Source organism: Dendropsophus ebraccatus, chromosome 13 (assembly GCF_027789765.1).
Source record: "Dendropsophus ebraccatus isolate aDenEbr1 chromosome 13, aDenEbr1.pat, whole genome shotgun sequence".
Classification (NCBI taxonomy): Eukaryota; Metazoa; Chordata; class Amphibia; order Anura; family Hylidae; genus Dendropsophus; species Dendropsophus ebraccatus.
In genome coordinates, this window is record NC_091466.1 from 4,752,672 (window position 1) to 4,768,273 (window position 15,602).

The window sequence follows — 15,602 nt, forward strand, 5'->3', positions numbered from 1 at the left end:
GGGTCCCTGCATGTGCGTACAGTAACAGAGGGGGGTCCCTGCCTGTGTATACAGTAACAGAGGGGGGTCCCTGCCTGTGTGTACAGTAATAGAGGGGGGTCCCTGCCTGTGTATAGTAATAGAGGGGGGTCCCTGCCTGTGTATAGAGTAATAGAGGAGAGTCCCTACCTGTGTATACAGTAATAGAGGGGGGTCCCTGCCTGTGTGTACAGTAATAGAGGGGGTTCCCTGCCTGTGTGTACAGTAATAGAGGGGGGTCCCTGCCTGTGTGTACAGTAATAGAGGAGGGTCCCTGCCTGTGTATACAGTAATAGAGGGGGGGTCCCTGCCTGTGTGTACAGTAATAGAGGGGGGTCCCTGCCTGTGTGTACAGTAATAGGGGGGGGTCCCTGCCCATGTGTACAGTAATAGAGGGGGGTCCCTTCCTGTGTGTATAGTAATAGAGGGGGGTCCCTGCCTGTGTACAATAATAGAGGGGAGTCCCTGCCTGTGTATGCAGTAATAGAGGGGGGTCCCTGCCTGTGTATACAGTAATAGAGGAGGGTCCCTGCCTGTGTATACAGTAACAGAGGGGGGTCCCTGCCTGTGCGTACAGTAACAGAGGGGGGTCCCTGCCTGTGTATATAGTAACAGAGGGGGGTCCCTGCCTGTGTGTACAGTAATAGAGGAGGGTCCCTGCCTGTGTGTACAGTAATAGAGGGGAGTCCCTGCCTGTGTATGCAGTAATAGAGGGGGGTCCCTGCCTGTGTATACAGTAACAGAGGGGGGTCCCTGCCTGTGTATACAGTAATAGAGGGGGGGGGGCCCTGCCTGTGTATACAGTAATAGAGGGGGGTCCCTGCCTGTGTATACAGTAATAGAGGGGGGTCCCTGCCTGTGTATACAGTAATAGAGGGGGGTCCCTGCCTGTGTATACAGTAATAGAGGGGGGTCCCTGCCTGTGTGTACAGTAATAGAGGAGGGTCCCTGCCTGTGTATACAGTAATAGAGGGGAGTCCCTGCCTGTGTATACAGTAATAGAGGGGGGTCCCTGCCTGTGTGTACAGTAATAGAGGGGGGTCCCTGCCTGTGTATAGAGAAATAGAGGGGGGTCCCTGCCTGTGTATACAGTAATAGAGGGGGGGTCCCTGCCTGTGTGTACAGTAATAGAGGGGGGTCCCTGCCTGTGTGTACAGTAATAGAGGGGGGTCCCTGCCTGTGTGTACAGTAATAGAGGGGGGTCCCTGCCTGTGTGTACAGTAATAGAGGGGGGTCCCTGCCTGTGTGTACAGTAATAGAGGGGAGTCCCTGTCTGTGTATACAGTAATAGTGGGTCCCTGCCTGTGTATAGAGTAATAGAGGAGGGTCCCTGCCTGTGTGTACAGTAATAGAGGGGAGTCCCTGTCTGTGTGTACAGTAATAGAGGGGAGTCCCTGCCTGTGTGTACAGTAATAGAGGGGAGTCCCTGTCTGTGTGTACAGTAATAGAGGGGAGTCCCTGTCTGTGTGTACAGTAATAGAGGGGAGTCCCTGCCTGTGTGTACAGTAATAGAGGAGTGTCCCTGCCTGTGTATGCAGTAATAGAGGGGAGTCCCTGCCTGTGTACCGTAACAGAGGGGGGTCCCTGCCTGTGTATAGAGTAATAGAGGGGGGTCCCTGCCTGTGTATACAGTAATAGTGGGTCCCTGCCTGTGTATAGAGTAATAGAGGGGGGTCCCTGCCTGTGTGTACAGTAATAGAGGGGGGTCCCTGCCTGTGTGTACAGTAATAGAGGGGAGTCCCTGTCTGTGTGTACAGTAATAGAGGAGGGTCCCTGCCTGTGTATACAGTAATAGAGGGGGGTCCCTGCCTGTGTGTACAGTAATAGAGGAGTGTCCCTGCCTGTGTATACAGTAATAGAGGGGGGTCCCTGCCTGTGTGTACAGTAATAGAGGAGTGTCCCTGCCTGTGTATGCAGTAATAGAGGGGAGTCCCTGCCTGTGTACCGTAACAGAGGGGGGTCCCTGCCTGTGTATAGAGTAATAGAGGGGAGTCCCTACCTGTGTATACAGTAATAGAGGGGGGTCCCTGCCTGTGTGTACAGTAATAGAGGGGGGTCCCTGCCTGTGTGTACAGTAATAGAGGAGGGTCCCTGCCTGTGTGTACAGTAATAGAGGGGGGTCCCTGCCTGTGTGTACAGTAATAGAGGGGGTCCCTGCCTGTGTATAGAGTAATAGAGGGGGGTCCCTGCCTGTGTATACAGTAATAGAGGGGGGTCCCTGTCTGTGTATAGAGTAATAGAGGGGAGTCCCTACCTGTGTATACAGTAATAGAGGGGGGTCCCTGCCTGTGTGTACAGTAATAGAGGGGGGTCCCTGCCTGTGTGTACAGTAATAGAGGGGGTCCCTGCCTGTGTGTACAGTAATAGAGGGGGGTCCCTGCCTGTGTGTACAGTAATAGAGGGGGGTCCCTGCCTGTGTGTACAGTAATAGAGGGGGGTCCCTGCCTGTGTGTACAGTAATAGAGGGGGGTCCCTGCCTGTGTGTACAGTAATAGAGGAGGTCCCTGCCTGTGTGTACAGTAATAGAGGGGGGTCCCTGCCTGTGTATACAGTAATAGAGGGGAGTCCCTGCCTGTGTACAGTAATAGAGGGGGGTCCCTGCCTGTGTGTACAGTAATAGAGGGGGGTCCCTGCCTGTGTGTACAGTAATAGAGGGGGTCCCTGCCTGTGTATAGAGTAATAGAGGGGGGTCCCTGCCTGTGTATACAGTAATAGAGGGGAGTCCCTGCCTGTGTACAGTAATAGAGGGGGGTCCCTGCCTGTGTGTACAGTAATAGAGGGGGGTCCCTGCCTGTGTGTACAGTAATAGAGGGGGTCCCTGCCTGTGTATAGAGTAATAGAGGGGGGTCCCTGCCTGTGTGTACAGTAATAGAGGGGGGTCCCTGCCTGTGTGTACAGTAATAGAGGGGGGTCCCTGCCTGTGTGTACAGTAATAGAGGGGGGTCCCTGCCTGTGTATACAGTAATAGAGGGGTGTCCCTGCCTGTGTGTACAGTAATAGAGGGGAGTCCCTGCCTGTGTGTACAGTAATAGAGGGGGGTCCCTGCCTGTGTGTACAGTAACAGAGGGGGGTCCCTGCCTGTGTATACAGTAATAGAGGGGGGTCCCTGCCTGTGTACAGTAATAGAGGGGAGTCCCTGCCTGTGTGTACAGTAATAGAGGGGAGTCCCTGTCTGTGTATAGAGTAATAGAGGGGGGTCCCTGCCTGTGTGTACAGTAATAGAGGGGGGTCCCTGCCTGTGTGTACAGTAATAGAGGGGGGTCCCTGCCTGTGTACAGTAATAGAGGGGGGTCCCTGCCTGTGTGTATAGTAATAGAGGGGGGTCCCTGCCTGTGTGTACAGTAATAGAGGGGGGTCCCTGCCTGTGTGTACAGTAATAGAGGGGGGTCCCTGCCTGTGTGTACAGTAATAGAGGGGGGTCCCTGCCTGTGTATAGAGTAATAGAGGGGGGTCCCTGCCTGTGTGTACAGTAATAGAGGGGGGTCCCTGCCTGTGTATACAGTAACAGAGGGGGGTCCCTGCCTGTGTACAGTAATAGAGGGGAGTCCCTGTCTGTGTGTACAGTAATAGAGGGGAGTCCCTGTCTGTGTGTACAGTAATAGAGGGGGGTCCCTGCCTGTGTATACAGTAATAGAGGGGAGTCCCTGTCTGTGTGTACAGTAATACCCCCCCATGCATTGCCGCCTGTATATAGTGATGATATGTATTACACATAGTCCTGCACACATTCTGTCTCTTCTATGGCTGGAGCGGGGCCCTGTACATGAGGCAGGTGTGGCGGGGATGTATGCACATGGGATTATCAGGTGATCACGGCTGCGGCCGATACACGGACGGCGTCACATCTCCGGCCAGGAACACGTCCCTTCTCTCTTCCTGTTCTCACATTTCTATGTGCAGAGATCAGTGTGTCCCCAAACCCAGGAACAGCCACACAAAGCATAGCCCATACTAGTCACAGCTGAGGGTCCGTTACACTGGTATCCTGTCACAGCATCTCCTTCCTGTGCTGAGGGTCTGTTACAATGTATCACTCTCCCTCCTGTGCTGAGGGTCTGTTACAATGTATCACTCTCCCTCCTGTGCTGAGGGTCTGTTACAATGTATCACTCTCCCTCCTGTGCTGAGGGTCTGTTACAATGTATCACTCTCCCTCCTGTGCTGAGGGTCTGTTACAATGTATCACTCTCCCTCCTGTGCTGAGGGTCTGTTACAATGTATCACTCTCCCTCCTGTGCTGAGGGTCTGTTACAATGTATCAGCAGCATCACCCTCCCTCCTGTGCTGAGGGTCTGTTACAATGTATCACCCTCCCTCCTGTGCTGAGGGTCTGTTACAATGTACCAGCAGCATCACTCTCCCTCCTGTGCTGAGGGTCTGTTACAATGTATCAGCATCACTCTCCCTCCTGTGCTGAGGGTCTGTTACAATGTATCAGCATCACTCTCCCTCCTGTGCTGAGGGTCTGTTACAATGTATCAGCATCACCCTCCCTCCTGTGCTGAGGGTCTGTTACAATGTATCAGCAGCATCACCCTCCCTCCTGTGCTGAGGGTCTGTTACAATGTATCACTCTCCCTCCTGTGCTGAGGGTCTGTTACAATGTATCACCCTCCCTCCTGTGCTGAGGGTCTGTTACAATGTATCACTCTCCCTCCTGTGCTGAGGGTCTGTTACAATGTATCACTCTCCCTCCTGTGCTGAGGGTCTGTTACAATGTACCAGCATCACTCTCCCTCCTGTGCTGAGGGTCTGTTACAATGTATCAGCAGCATCACCCTCCTGTGCTGAGGGTCTGTTACAATGTATCAGCATCACTCTCCCTCCTGTGCTGAGGGTCTGTTACAATGTATCACTCTCCCTCCTGTGCTGAGGGTCTGTTACAATGTATCAGCATCACTCTCCCTCCTGTGCTGAGGGTCTGTTACAATGTATCACTCTCCCTCCTGTGCTGAGGGTCTGTTACAATGTATCAGCAGCATCACCCTCCCTCCTGTGCTGAGGGTCTGTTACAATGTATCAGCATCACTCTCCCTCCTGTGCTGAGGGTCTGTTACAATGTATCAGCATCACCCTCCTTCCTGTGCTGAGGGTCTGTTACAATGTATCACTCTCCCTCCTGTGCTGAGGGTCTGTTACAATGTATCACTCTCCCTCCTGTGCTGAGGGTCTGTTACAATGTATCAGCATCACTCTCCCTCCTGTGCTGAGGGTCTGTTACAATGTACCAGCATCACTCTCCCTCCTGTGCTGAGGGTCTGTTACAATGTATCAGCATCACTCTCCCTCCTGTGCTGAGGGTCTGTTACAATGTACCAGCAGCATCACTCTCCCTCCTGTGCTGAGGGTCTGTTACAATGTATCAGCATCACTCTCCCTCCTGTGCTGAGGGTCTGTTACAATGTATCAGCATCACTCTCCCTCCTGTGCTGAGGGTCTGTTACAATGTATCAGCATCACTCTCCCTCCTGTGCTGAGGGTCTGTTACAATGTATCAGCATCACTCTCCCTCCTGTGCTGAGGGTCTGTTACAATGTATCAGCATCACTCTCCCTCCTGTGCTGAGGGTCTGTTACAATGTATCAGCATCACCCTCCCTCCTGTGCTGAGGGTCTGTTACAATGTATCACTCTCCCTCCTGTGCTGAGGGTCTGTTACAATGTATCACTCTCCCTCCTGTGCTGAGGGTCTGTTACAATGTATCACTCTCCCTCCTGTGCTGAGGGTCTGTTACAATGTATCAGCATCACCCTCCCTCCTGTGCTGAGGGTCTGTTACAATGTATCAGCATCACCCTCCCTCCTGTGCTGAGGGTCTGTTACAATGTATCACTCTCCCTCCTGTGCTGAGGGTCTGTTACAATGTATCAGCAGCATCACCCTCCCTCCTGTGCTGAGGGTCTGTTACAATGTATCAGCAGCATCACCCTCCCTCCTGTGCTGAGGGTCTGTTACAATGTATCAGCATCACCCTCCTGTGCTGAGGGTCTGTTACAATGTATCACTCTCCCTCCTGTGCTGAGGGTCTGTTACAATGTATCACTCTCCCTCCTGTGCTGAGGTTCTGTTACAATGTATCACTCTCCCTCCTGTGCTGAGGTTCTGTTACAATGTATCAGCAGCATCACCCTTTCTCCTGTGCTGAGGGTCTGTTACAGTGTATCACTCTCCCTCCTGTGCTGAGGGTCTGTTACAATGTATCAGCATCACCCTCCCTCCTGTGCTGAGGGTCTGTTACAATGTATCAGCAGCATCACTCTCCCTCCTGTGCTGAGGGTCTGTTACAATGTATCAGCATCACCCTCCCTCCTGTGCTGAGGGTCTGTTACAATGTATCAGCAGCATCACCCTCCTGTGCTGAGGGTCTGTTACAATGTATCAGCATCACCCTCCTTCCTGTGCTGAGGGTCTGTTACAATGTATCAGCAGCATCACTCTCCCTCCTGTGCTGAGGGTCTGTTACAATGTATCAGCATCACTCTCCCTCCTGTGCTGAGGGTCTGTTACAATGTATCAGCAGCATCACCCTCCTGTGCTGAGGGTCTGTTACAATGTATCACTCTTCCTCCTGTGCTGAGGGTCTGTTACAATGTATCACTCTCCCTCCTGTGCTGAGGGTCTGTTACAATGTATCATGCAGTGGTTAATGCGCGCAGTCCCTGGCTGTACAAAACAGCCGGGTGCCGCGTGCTGCAGAGAGGCGGCGGCGGCGATAGCCCTCTCTGCATCTCTTTAACGGCGGCATGGCGGGTATACCAGTTATGCGTCGTTAAAGGGGTACTCCAGCGAAAAGCTTTTTCCCACTAATTGAAACACATTAAAGTTATAAAACTGTAATATGCTTCAATCACCCATCTGCCCCCTTCCCTATTCTTTCCCCCCTCAACCCCCCACCCAGGGCCGTTTTAATACACTGGTGGGCCCGGTGCAAAGGCTTTAACAGTGGGCCCCCCTCCTTTTGGCACTCCACCCCCCCCTCACCCCACCCCATAGTTTTCAGAATCGGTGCTCCACAAACAGTATATTATCCAGAAAGTGCCCCCACACTGTATTAAGAGCCCGAGTACATACGGTACTTCTCTTATAACACTATTTCCACCATACAGTGATTACTTATTGCCCCAAAACTGCCTGAACAAAACAGAAAGATTTCACCAATGATACCATTACATAATACCGCCACACCATGACCCCTATCACTACAGCCCTATAACAGAGTGCAGTTACATCTAGGCACTTTGAATGCTGAAGTCCCCAGAACCCCAGAAGCATGAAGGGGTGAGTGTTACGCTATGTTCCTACATTGCAATTTTTTTTTAACATAAGTGCATTCAAAGTGCCTAGATGTAACCTAGATGTCTCTGCACTTTATGGGTGCTCTTTACTGTCTCTTTAAGAACTGTTCAGTAAAGCATTCAAGTGGTTAAGTTAACCTGTGGTTTATCTGCACTGCATCTACAATCTTTAAAGAGTGAGTGGTTGGGATCCAGGGAGGGCATACACAGTGTATACACAGCGTACATACATATATACCAGCAGTGTATACACAGTGTACATATATATATACCAGCAGTGTATACACAGCACACATACATATATACCAGCAGTGTATACACAGTGTACATATATATATACCAGCAGTGTATACACAGCACACATACATATACACCAGCAGTGTATACACAGCCCACATATATATATACCAGCAGTGTATACACAGCACACATACATATATACCAGCAGTGTATACACAGCCCACATACATATATACCAGCAGTGTATACACAGCACACATACATTTATACCAGCAGTGTATACACAGCACACATACATATATACCAGCAGTGTATACACAGCACACATATATATATATATATACCAGCAGTGTATACACAGCCAACATACATATATACCAGCAGTGTATACACAGCACACATACATATATACCAGCAGTGTATACACAGCACACATACATATATACCAGCAGTGTATACACAGCACACATACATATATACCAGCAGTGTATACACAGCACACATACATATATACCAGCAGTGTATACACAGCACACATACATATATACCAGCAGTGTATACACAGCACACATACATATATACCAGCAGTGTATACACAGCACACATACATATATACCAGCAGTGTATACACAGCACACATACATATACACCAGCAGTGTATACACAGCACACATACATATATACCAGCAGTGTATACACAGCACACATACATATATGCCAGCAGTGTATACACAATCCATATACATATATACCAGCAGTGTATACACAGCCCACATACATATATACCAGCAGTGTATACACAGCACACATACATATATACCAGCAATGTATACACAGCCCACATACATATATACCAGCAGTGTATACACAGCACACATATACCATACACAGTGCCTGTGTGTACGGTAATAGAGGGGAGTCCCTGCCTGTGTGTACAGTAATAGAGGGGGGTCCCTGCCTGTGTGTACAGTAATAGAGGGGGTTCCCTGCCTGTGTGTACAGTAATAGAGGGGGTTCCCTGCCTGTGTGTACAGTAATAGAGGGGGTTCCCTGCCTGTGTGTACAGTAATAGAGGGGGTTCCCTGCCTGTGTGTACAGTAATAGAGGGGGGTCCCTGCCTGTGTGTACAGTAATAGAGGAGGGTCCCTGCCTGTGTATACAGTAATAGAGGGGGGTCCCTGCCTGTGTGTACAGTAATAGAGGGGGTCCCTGCCTGTGTGTATAGTAATAGAGGGGGGTCCCTGCCTGTGTGTACAGTAATAGAGGGGGTCCCTGCCTGTGTGTACAGTAATAGAGGGGGGTCCCTGCCTGTGTATACAGTAATAGAGGGGGGTCCCTGCCTGTGTATACAGTAATAGAGGGGGGTCCCTGCCTGTGTATACAGTAATAGAGGTGGGTCCCTGCCTGTGTATAGAGTAATAGAGGGGGGTCCCTGCCTGTGTATACAGTAATAGAGGGGGGTCCCTGCCTGTGTGTACAGTAATAGAGGGGGTCCCTGCCTGTGTGTATAGTAATAGAGGGGGGTCCCTGCCTGTGTGTACATTAATAGCGGGGGTCCCTGCCTGTGTGTACAGTAATAGAGGGGGGTCCCTGCCTGTGTATACAGTAATAGAGGGGGGTCCCTGCCTGTGTATACAGTAATAGAGGGGGGTCCCTGCCTGTGTATACAGTAATAGAGGTGGGTCCCTGCCTGTGTATAGAGTAATACACATACATATATACCAGCAGTGTATACACAGCCCACATACATATATACCAGCAGTGTATACACAGCGTACATACATTTATACCAGCAGTGTATACACAGCACACATACATATATACCAGCAGTGTATACACAGCCCACATACATATATACCAGCAGTGTATACACAGCCCACATACATATATACCAGCAGTGTATACACAGCCCACATACATATATACCAGCAGTGTATACACAGCCCACATACATATATACCAGCAGTGTATACACAGCCCACATACATATATACCAGCAGTGTATACACAGCCCACATACATTTATACCAGCAGTGTATACACAGCCCACATACATATATACCAGCAGTGTATACACAGCCCACATACATATATACCAGCAGTGTATACACAGCACACATACATTTATACCAGCAGTGTATACACAGCCCACATACATATATACCAGCAGTGTATACACAGCCCACATACATATATACCAGCAGTGTATACACAGCCCACATACATATATACCAGCAGTGTATACACAGCCCACATACATATATACCAGCAGTGTATACACAGCCCACATACATATATACCAGCAGTGTATACACAGCGTACATACATATATACCAGCAGTGTATACACAGCGTACATACATATACCAGCAGTGTATACACAGCCCACATATATATATACCAGCAGTGTATACACAGCACACATACATATATACCAGCAGTGTATACACAGCCCACATACATATATACCAGCAGTGTATACACAGCACACATACATATATACCAGCAGTGTATACACAGCACACATACATATATACCAGCAGTGTATACACAGCACACATACATATATACCAGCAGTGTATACACAGCCCACATACATATATACCAGCAGTGTATACACAGCCCACATACATATATACCAGCAGTGTATACACAGCCCACATACATATATACCAGCAGTGTATACACAGCGTACATACATATATACCAGCAGTGTATACACAGCGTACATACATATACCAGCAGTGTATACACAGCCCACATATATATATACCAGCAGTGTATACACAGCACACATACATATATACCAGCAGTGTATACACAGCCCACATACATATATACCAGCAGTGTATACACAGCGTACATACATATATACCAGCAGTGTATACACAGCCCACATATATATATACCAGCAGTGTATACACAGCACACATACATATATACCAGCAGTGTATACACAGCCCACATACATATATACCAGCAGTGTATACACAGCGTACATACATATATACCAGCAGTGTATACACAGCCCACATACATATATACCAGCAGTGTATACACAGCGTACATACATATATACCAGCAGTGTATACACAATCCATATACATATATACCAGCAGTGTATACACAGCACACATACATATATACCAGCAGTGTATACACAGCACACATACATATATACCAGCAGTGTATACACAGCCCACATACATATATACCAGCAGTGTATACACAGCACACATACATATATATATACCAGCAGTGTATACACAGCACACATATACCAGCAGTGTATACACAGCCAACATATATATATATATATATATATATATATATACACCAGCAGTGTAGACACAGCACACATACATATATACCAGCAGTGTATACACAGCACACATACATATATACCAGCAGTGTATACACAGCACACATACATTTATACCAGCAGTGTATACACAGCCCACATATATATATACCAGCAGTGTATACACAGCACACATACATATACACCAGCAGTGTATACACAGCCCACATACATATATACCAGCAGTGTATACACAGCGTACATACATATATACCAGCAGTGTATACACAGCACACATACATATATACCAGCAGTGTATACACAGCACACATACATATATACCAGCAGTGTATACACAGCACACATACATATATACCAGCAGTGTATACACAATCCATATACATATATACCAGCAGTGTATACACAGCCCACATACATATATACCAGCAGTGTATACACAGCCCACATACATATATACCAGCAGTGTATACACAGCACACATATATATATACCAGCAGTGTATACACAGCCCACATACATATATACCAGCAGTGTATACACAGCACACATATACCATACACAGTGCCTGTGTGTACGGTAATAGAGGGGAGTCCCTGCCGGTGTGTACGGTAATAGAGGGGGGTCCCTGCCTGTGTGTACAGTAATAGAGGGGGGGTCCCTGCCTGTGTGTACAGTAATAGAGGGGGGTCCCTGCCTGTGTGTACAGTAATAGAGGGGGGTCCCTGCCTGTGTGTACAGTAATAGAGGGGGGTCCCTGCCTGTGTGTACAGTAATAGAGGGGGGTCCCTGCCTGTGTGTACAGTAATAGAGGGGGTTCCCTGCCTGTGTGTACAGTAATAGAGAGGGGTCCCTGCCTGTGTATACAGTAATAGAGGGGGGTCCCTGCCTGTGTGTACAGTAATAGAGGGGGTTCCCTGCCTGTGTGTACAGTAATAGAGGGGGGTCCCTGCCTGTGTGTACAGTAATAGAGGGGGGTCCCTGCCTGTGTGTACAGTAATAGAGGGGGGTCCCTGCCTGTGTGTACAGTAATAGAGGGGGGTCCCTGCCTGTGTGTACAGTAATAGAGGGGGGTCCCTGCCTGTGTGTACAGTAATAGAGGGGGGGTCCCTGCCTGTGTGTACAGTAATAGAGGGGGGGTCCCTGCCTGTGTGTACAGTAATAGAGGAGGGTCCCTGCCTGTGTATACAGTAATAGAGGGGAGTCCCTGCCTGTGTGTACAGTAATAGAGGGGGGTCCCTGCCTGTGTGTACAGTAATAGAGGGGGTCCCTGCCTGTGTATAGAGTAATAGAGGGGGGTCCCTGCCTGTGTATACAGTAATAGAGGGGGGTCCCTGCCTGTGTATACAGTAATAGAGGTGGGTCCCTGCCTGTGTATAGAGTAATACACATACATATATACCAGCAGTGTATACACAGCACACATACATATATACCAGCAGTGTATACACAGCCCACATACATATATACCAGCAGTGTATACACAGCACACATACATATATACCAGCAGTGTATACACAGCCCACATACATATATACCAGCAGTGTATACACAGCACACATATACCATACACAGTGCCTGTGTGTACGGTAATAGAGGGGAGTCCCTGCCGGTGTGTACGGTAATAGAGGGGGGTCCCTGCCTGTGTGTACAGTAATAGAGGGGGGGTCCCTGCCTGTGTGTACAGTAATAGAGGTGGGTCCCTGCCTGTGTATAGAGTAATACACATACATATATACCAGCAGTGTATACACAGCACACATACATATATACCAGCAGTGTATACACAGCGTACATACATTTATACCAGCAGTGTATACACAGCCCACATACATATATACCAGCAGTGTATACACAGCCCACATACATATATACCAGCAGTGTATACACAGCCCACATACATATATACCAGCAGTGTATACACAGCGTACATACATATATACCAGCAGTGTATACACAGCACACATAAAAGCTGTGACCAGCATCCCCTTTACCCATGCTTTATAGTTGATCACCTCTCATGGCATGGGGGGGGGGGGGGGGGGGGAGGACAAGGAAGATGATAACCTATAAAGGACGAGAAGGTGCAATGGTAACGAACTATAAAAGCATGGGTCCCACTTCATCACCTTATCCCTCAATGCTTTATAGTTAAACTCTCCTGGTTCTGATCAGAAGCCTGAGAAAGCTGGGGCTGAAATGGTAACCATATTTACAGAGGAGTGGTAAATTTCATGTCCAGCCGCACAAATGAGGACCTGACAGGACTGGATTATTAGTAATAAAGGAGCAGTGGTGGCTGCCCCAGATTGGTCACTCAGGCACCTGGGAAAGCTGAGTGATACAGGCTGCCAGCTGACAGGTAGCTAAAGCCATTGACATTAAAACTTTAAACTCTTTTCCAGGCTCCTGAATGGTATACCCATCTAGTTATAAAGATAGGGGGAAGGTGAAGCAGACATGGTATCACTTAGCTTATCTGTGATCAGGGAAAGCTGGATGATAACAGGAGAGAGGTGCTGGGGCTAGCTGTCAAAGCGAAAGTGATCCATCCAATCACATAGCAGCCTGTTACCAAGTGCCCAGAGGTGGCAGAAAGAGAGAATCCAGCCGTATTAGTGCTAATGTTCTTGTGCAGCCTCTGACCTGGAGCTTGTACCACAGCAGCACTTGCTGGGAGGTGGGGGGGGAGACAACAAGCAGGTAAGCAGATAGCGGCAATGGGTATCAATCAGCAAGAAGAGCACAGCACACCGGGCCCTGTGGCTGCAGCTGTATGGTACAGGGAGGGGGGGGGGGGGGGGGGGGGGGGGGGGGGGGGGGGGGGGGGGGGGGGGGGGGGGGGGGGGGGGGGGGGAGACAACAAGCAGGTAAGCAGATAGCGGCAATGGGTATCAATCAGCAAGAAGACCACAGCACACCAGGCCCTATGGCTGCAGCTGTATGGCACAGGGAGAGGGGGAGAGGCAGATGCCCCCTGGTAAAAGTACTTAGACCTTTGGCAAATCAACCCCCTTCCCCACAGGTCTTCTCACCTATGCTGGGCTGTGACGCAGGAGGAGGGGACATCTCTTCTCTGGCCGAATTGTGGGCGGTCCTGACTCACAGCTCCTTCCCTCATTGGTGGAGTAGGAGAGCTGCTTGAGCTCTGCTGCTTCACTAATGGGAAGAAGGAGGCTGCGGTTTGTCTGTGCCGCCTCCGAGTTACCACACTGAATTAAGTGATCCGAATAGGGAGAGCAGCGCCCCAGAACAGACAGATGCAGCGCCCCATAACAGACAGATGCAGCGCCCCAGAACAGACAGATGCAGCGCCCCAGAACAGACAGATACAGCGCCCCATAACAGACAGATGCAGCGCCCCATAACAGACAGATGCAGCGCCCCATACCAGACAGATGCAGCGCCCCATAACAGACAGATGCAGCGCCCCATACCAGACAGATGCAGCGCCCCATAACAGACAGATGCAGCGCCCCATAACAGACAGATGCAGCGCCCCATACCAGACAGATGCAGCGCCCCAGAACAGACAGATGCAGCGCCCCATACCAGACAGATGCAGCCCCCCTATAACAGACAGATACAGCGCCCCATAACAGACAGATACAGCGCCCCATAACAGACAGATGCAGCACCCCATAACAGACAGATGCAGCGCCCCATAACAGACAGATGCAGCGCCCCATACCAGACAGATGCAGCGCCCCAGAACAGACAGATGCAGCGCCCCATACCAGACAGATGCAGCCCCCCTATAACAGACAGATACAGCGCCCCATAACAGACAGATACAGCGCCCCATAACAGACAGATGCAGCACCCCATAACAGACAGATACAGCGCCCCATAACAGACAGATGCAGCACCCCAGAACAGACAGATACAGCGCCCCATAACAGACAGATACAGCGCCACAGTAAGACTCCCCCCCCGCACTCACTCACTCACTCATCCACTCATGCGGCCATAAGCGGCAGGCAGCGGATGAGATAAGTGGCAAATAGGGTCCTGCTCAGGGGGGCCCCTGTCATGTGACTTTAACCAGTGGGCCCGATGCACGTGCACCATGTGCCCTCTGGTTAAAGCGGCCCTGCCCCCACCAGGAAGTGAAGTACACTCATTCTTACCTAATGACTGTTGACCCCAGGCTGTTCTGTGGCGGCCATTTGGTGACAATGACATCATCAGGAGGAAGGTGGGTCTAAGCCCTGTTAGGCCAGCCTCCCTTTGTCAGATGACACAGGTTGCTCAGCTCTGATTGGCTGAACAAGCTGTAAGCCATCTAAGAGTTCTACAGAGTCAGTTAGACATCACAGGAGACCAAGTGCATCATGGGAAAGCCCAAACCAGGAAGTGAATACCCTTTTAGGTTACAAACCCACTTGCCGGATCTGCAGCGAGTCTCCTTGCTGCGTTTTTGCAGGGAGACTCGCTGCAGATCCCAGCCCTATACTTTCAATAGCAGAGAAACTCGCAGCAGGGATGTACATCCCTGCTGCGATTTTGTCTGCAGCTCGCCCCATTAACCCCCCGGCCGCCGGACATTATACATTACCGGGTCCCCGTTCCTGCTTGCTTCGGGGCTCCCGGTGTCTTCACGGCCCGCCCGGCCAATCAGTGCGCTGCGGCGGGGCAGCGCACTGATTGGCCGGGCGGAACGTGCCGGGAGCCGCCAAAGCAAGCAGGAGCGGGGACCTGGTAATGTATATCCTGCCCGCCCCCCCTGCAG

The 15,602-nt window shown here is 49.9% G+C and overlaps 1 protein-coding gene across 1 annotated transcript in view; it reads right to left on the bottom strand.

Moving 5' to 3' along the window:
• LOC138771196 (C2 calcium-dependent domain-containing protein 4D-like) overlaps positions 1–15,034 on the bottom strand; it is a 52,325-nt gene extending 37,291 nt beyond the window's left edge. The window contains exon 1 of the mRNA XM_069950749.1: positions 15,001–15,034. The gene's annotated coding sequence lies outside the window, so the exon portion shown is untranslated. The remainder of the gene's footprint in view (positions 1–15,000) is intronic.
• Positions 15,035–15,602: the final 568 nt, after the last annotated feature.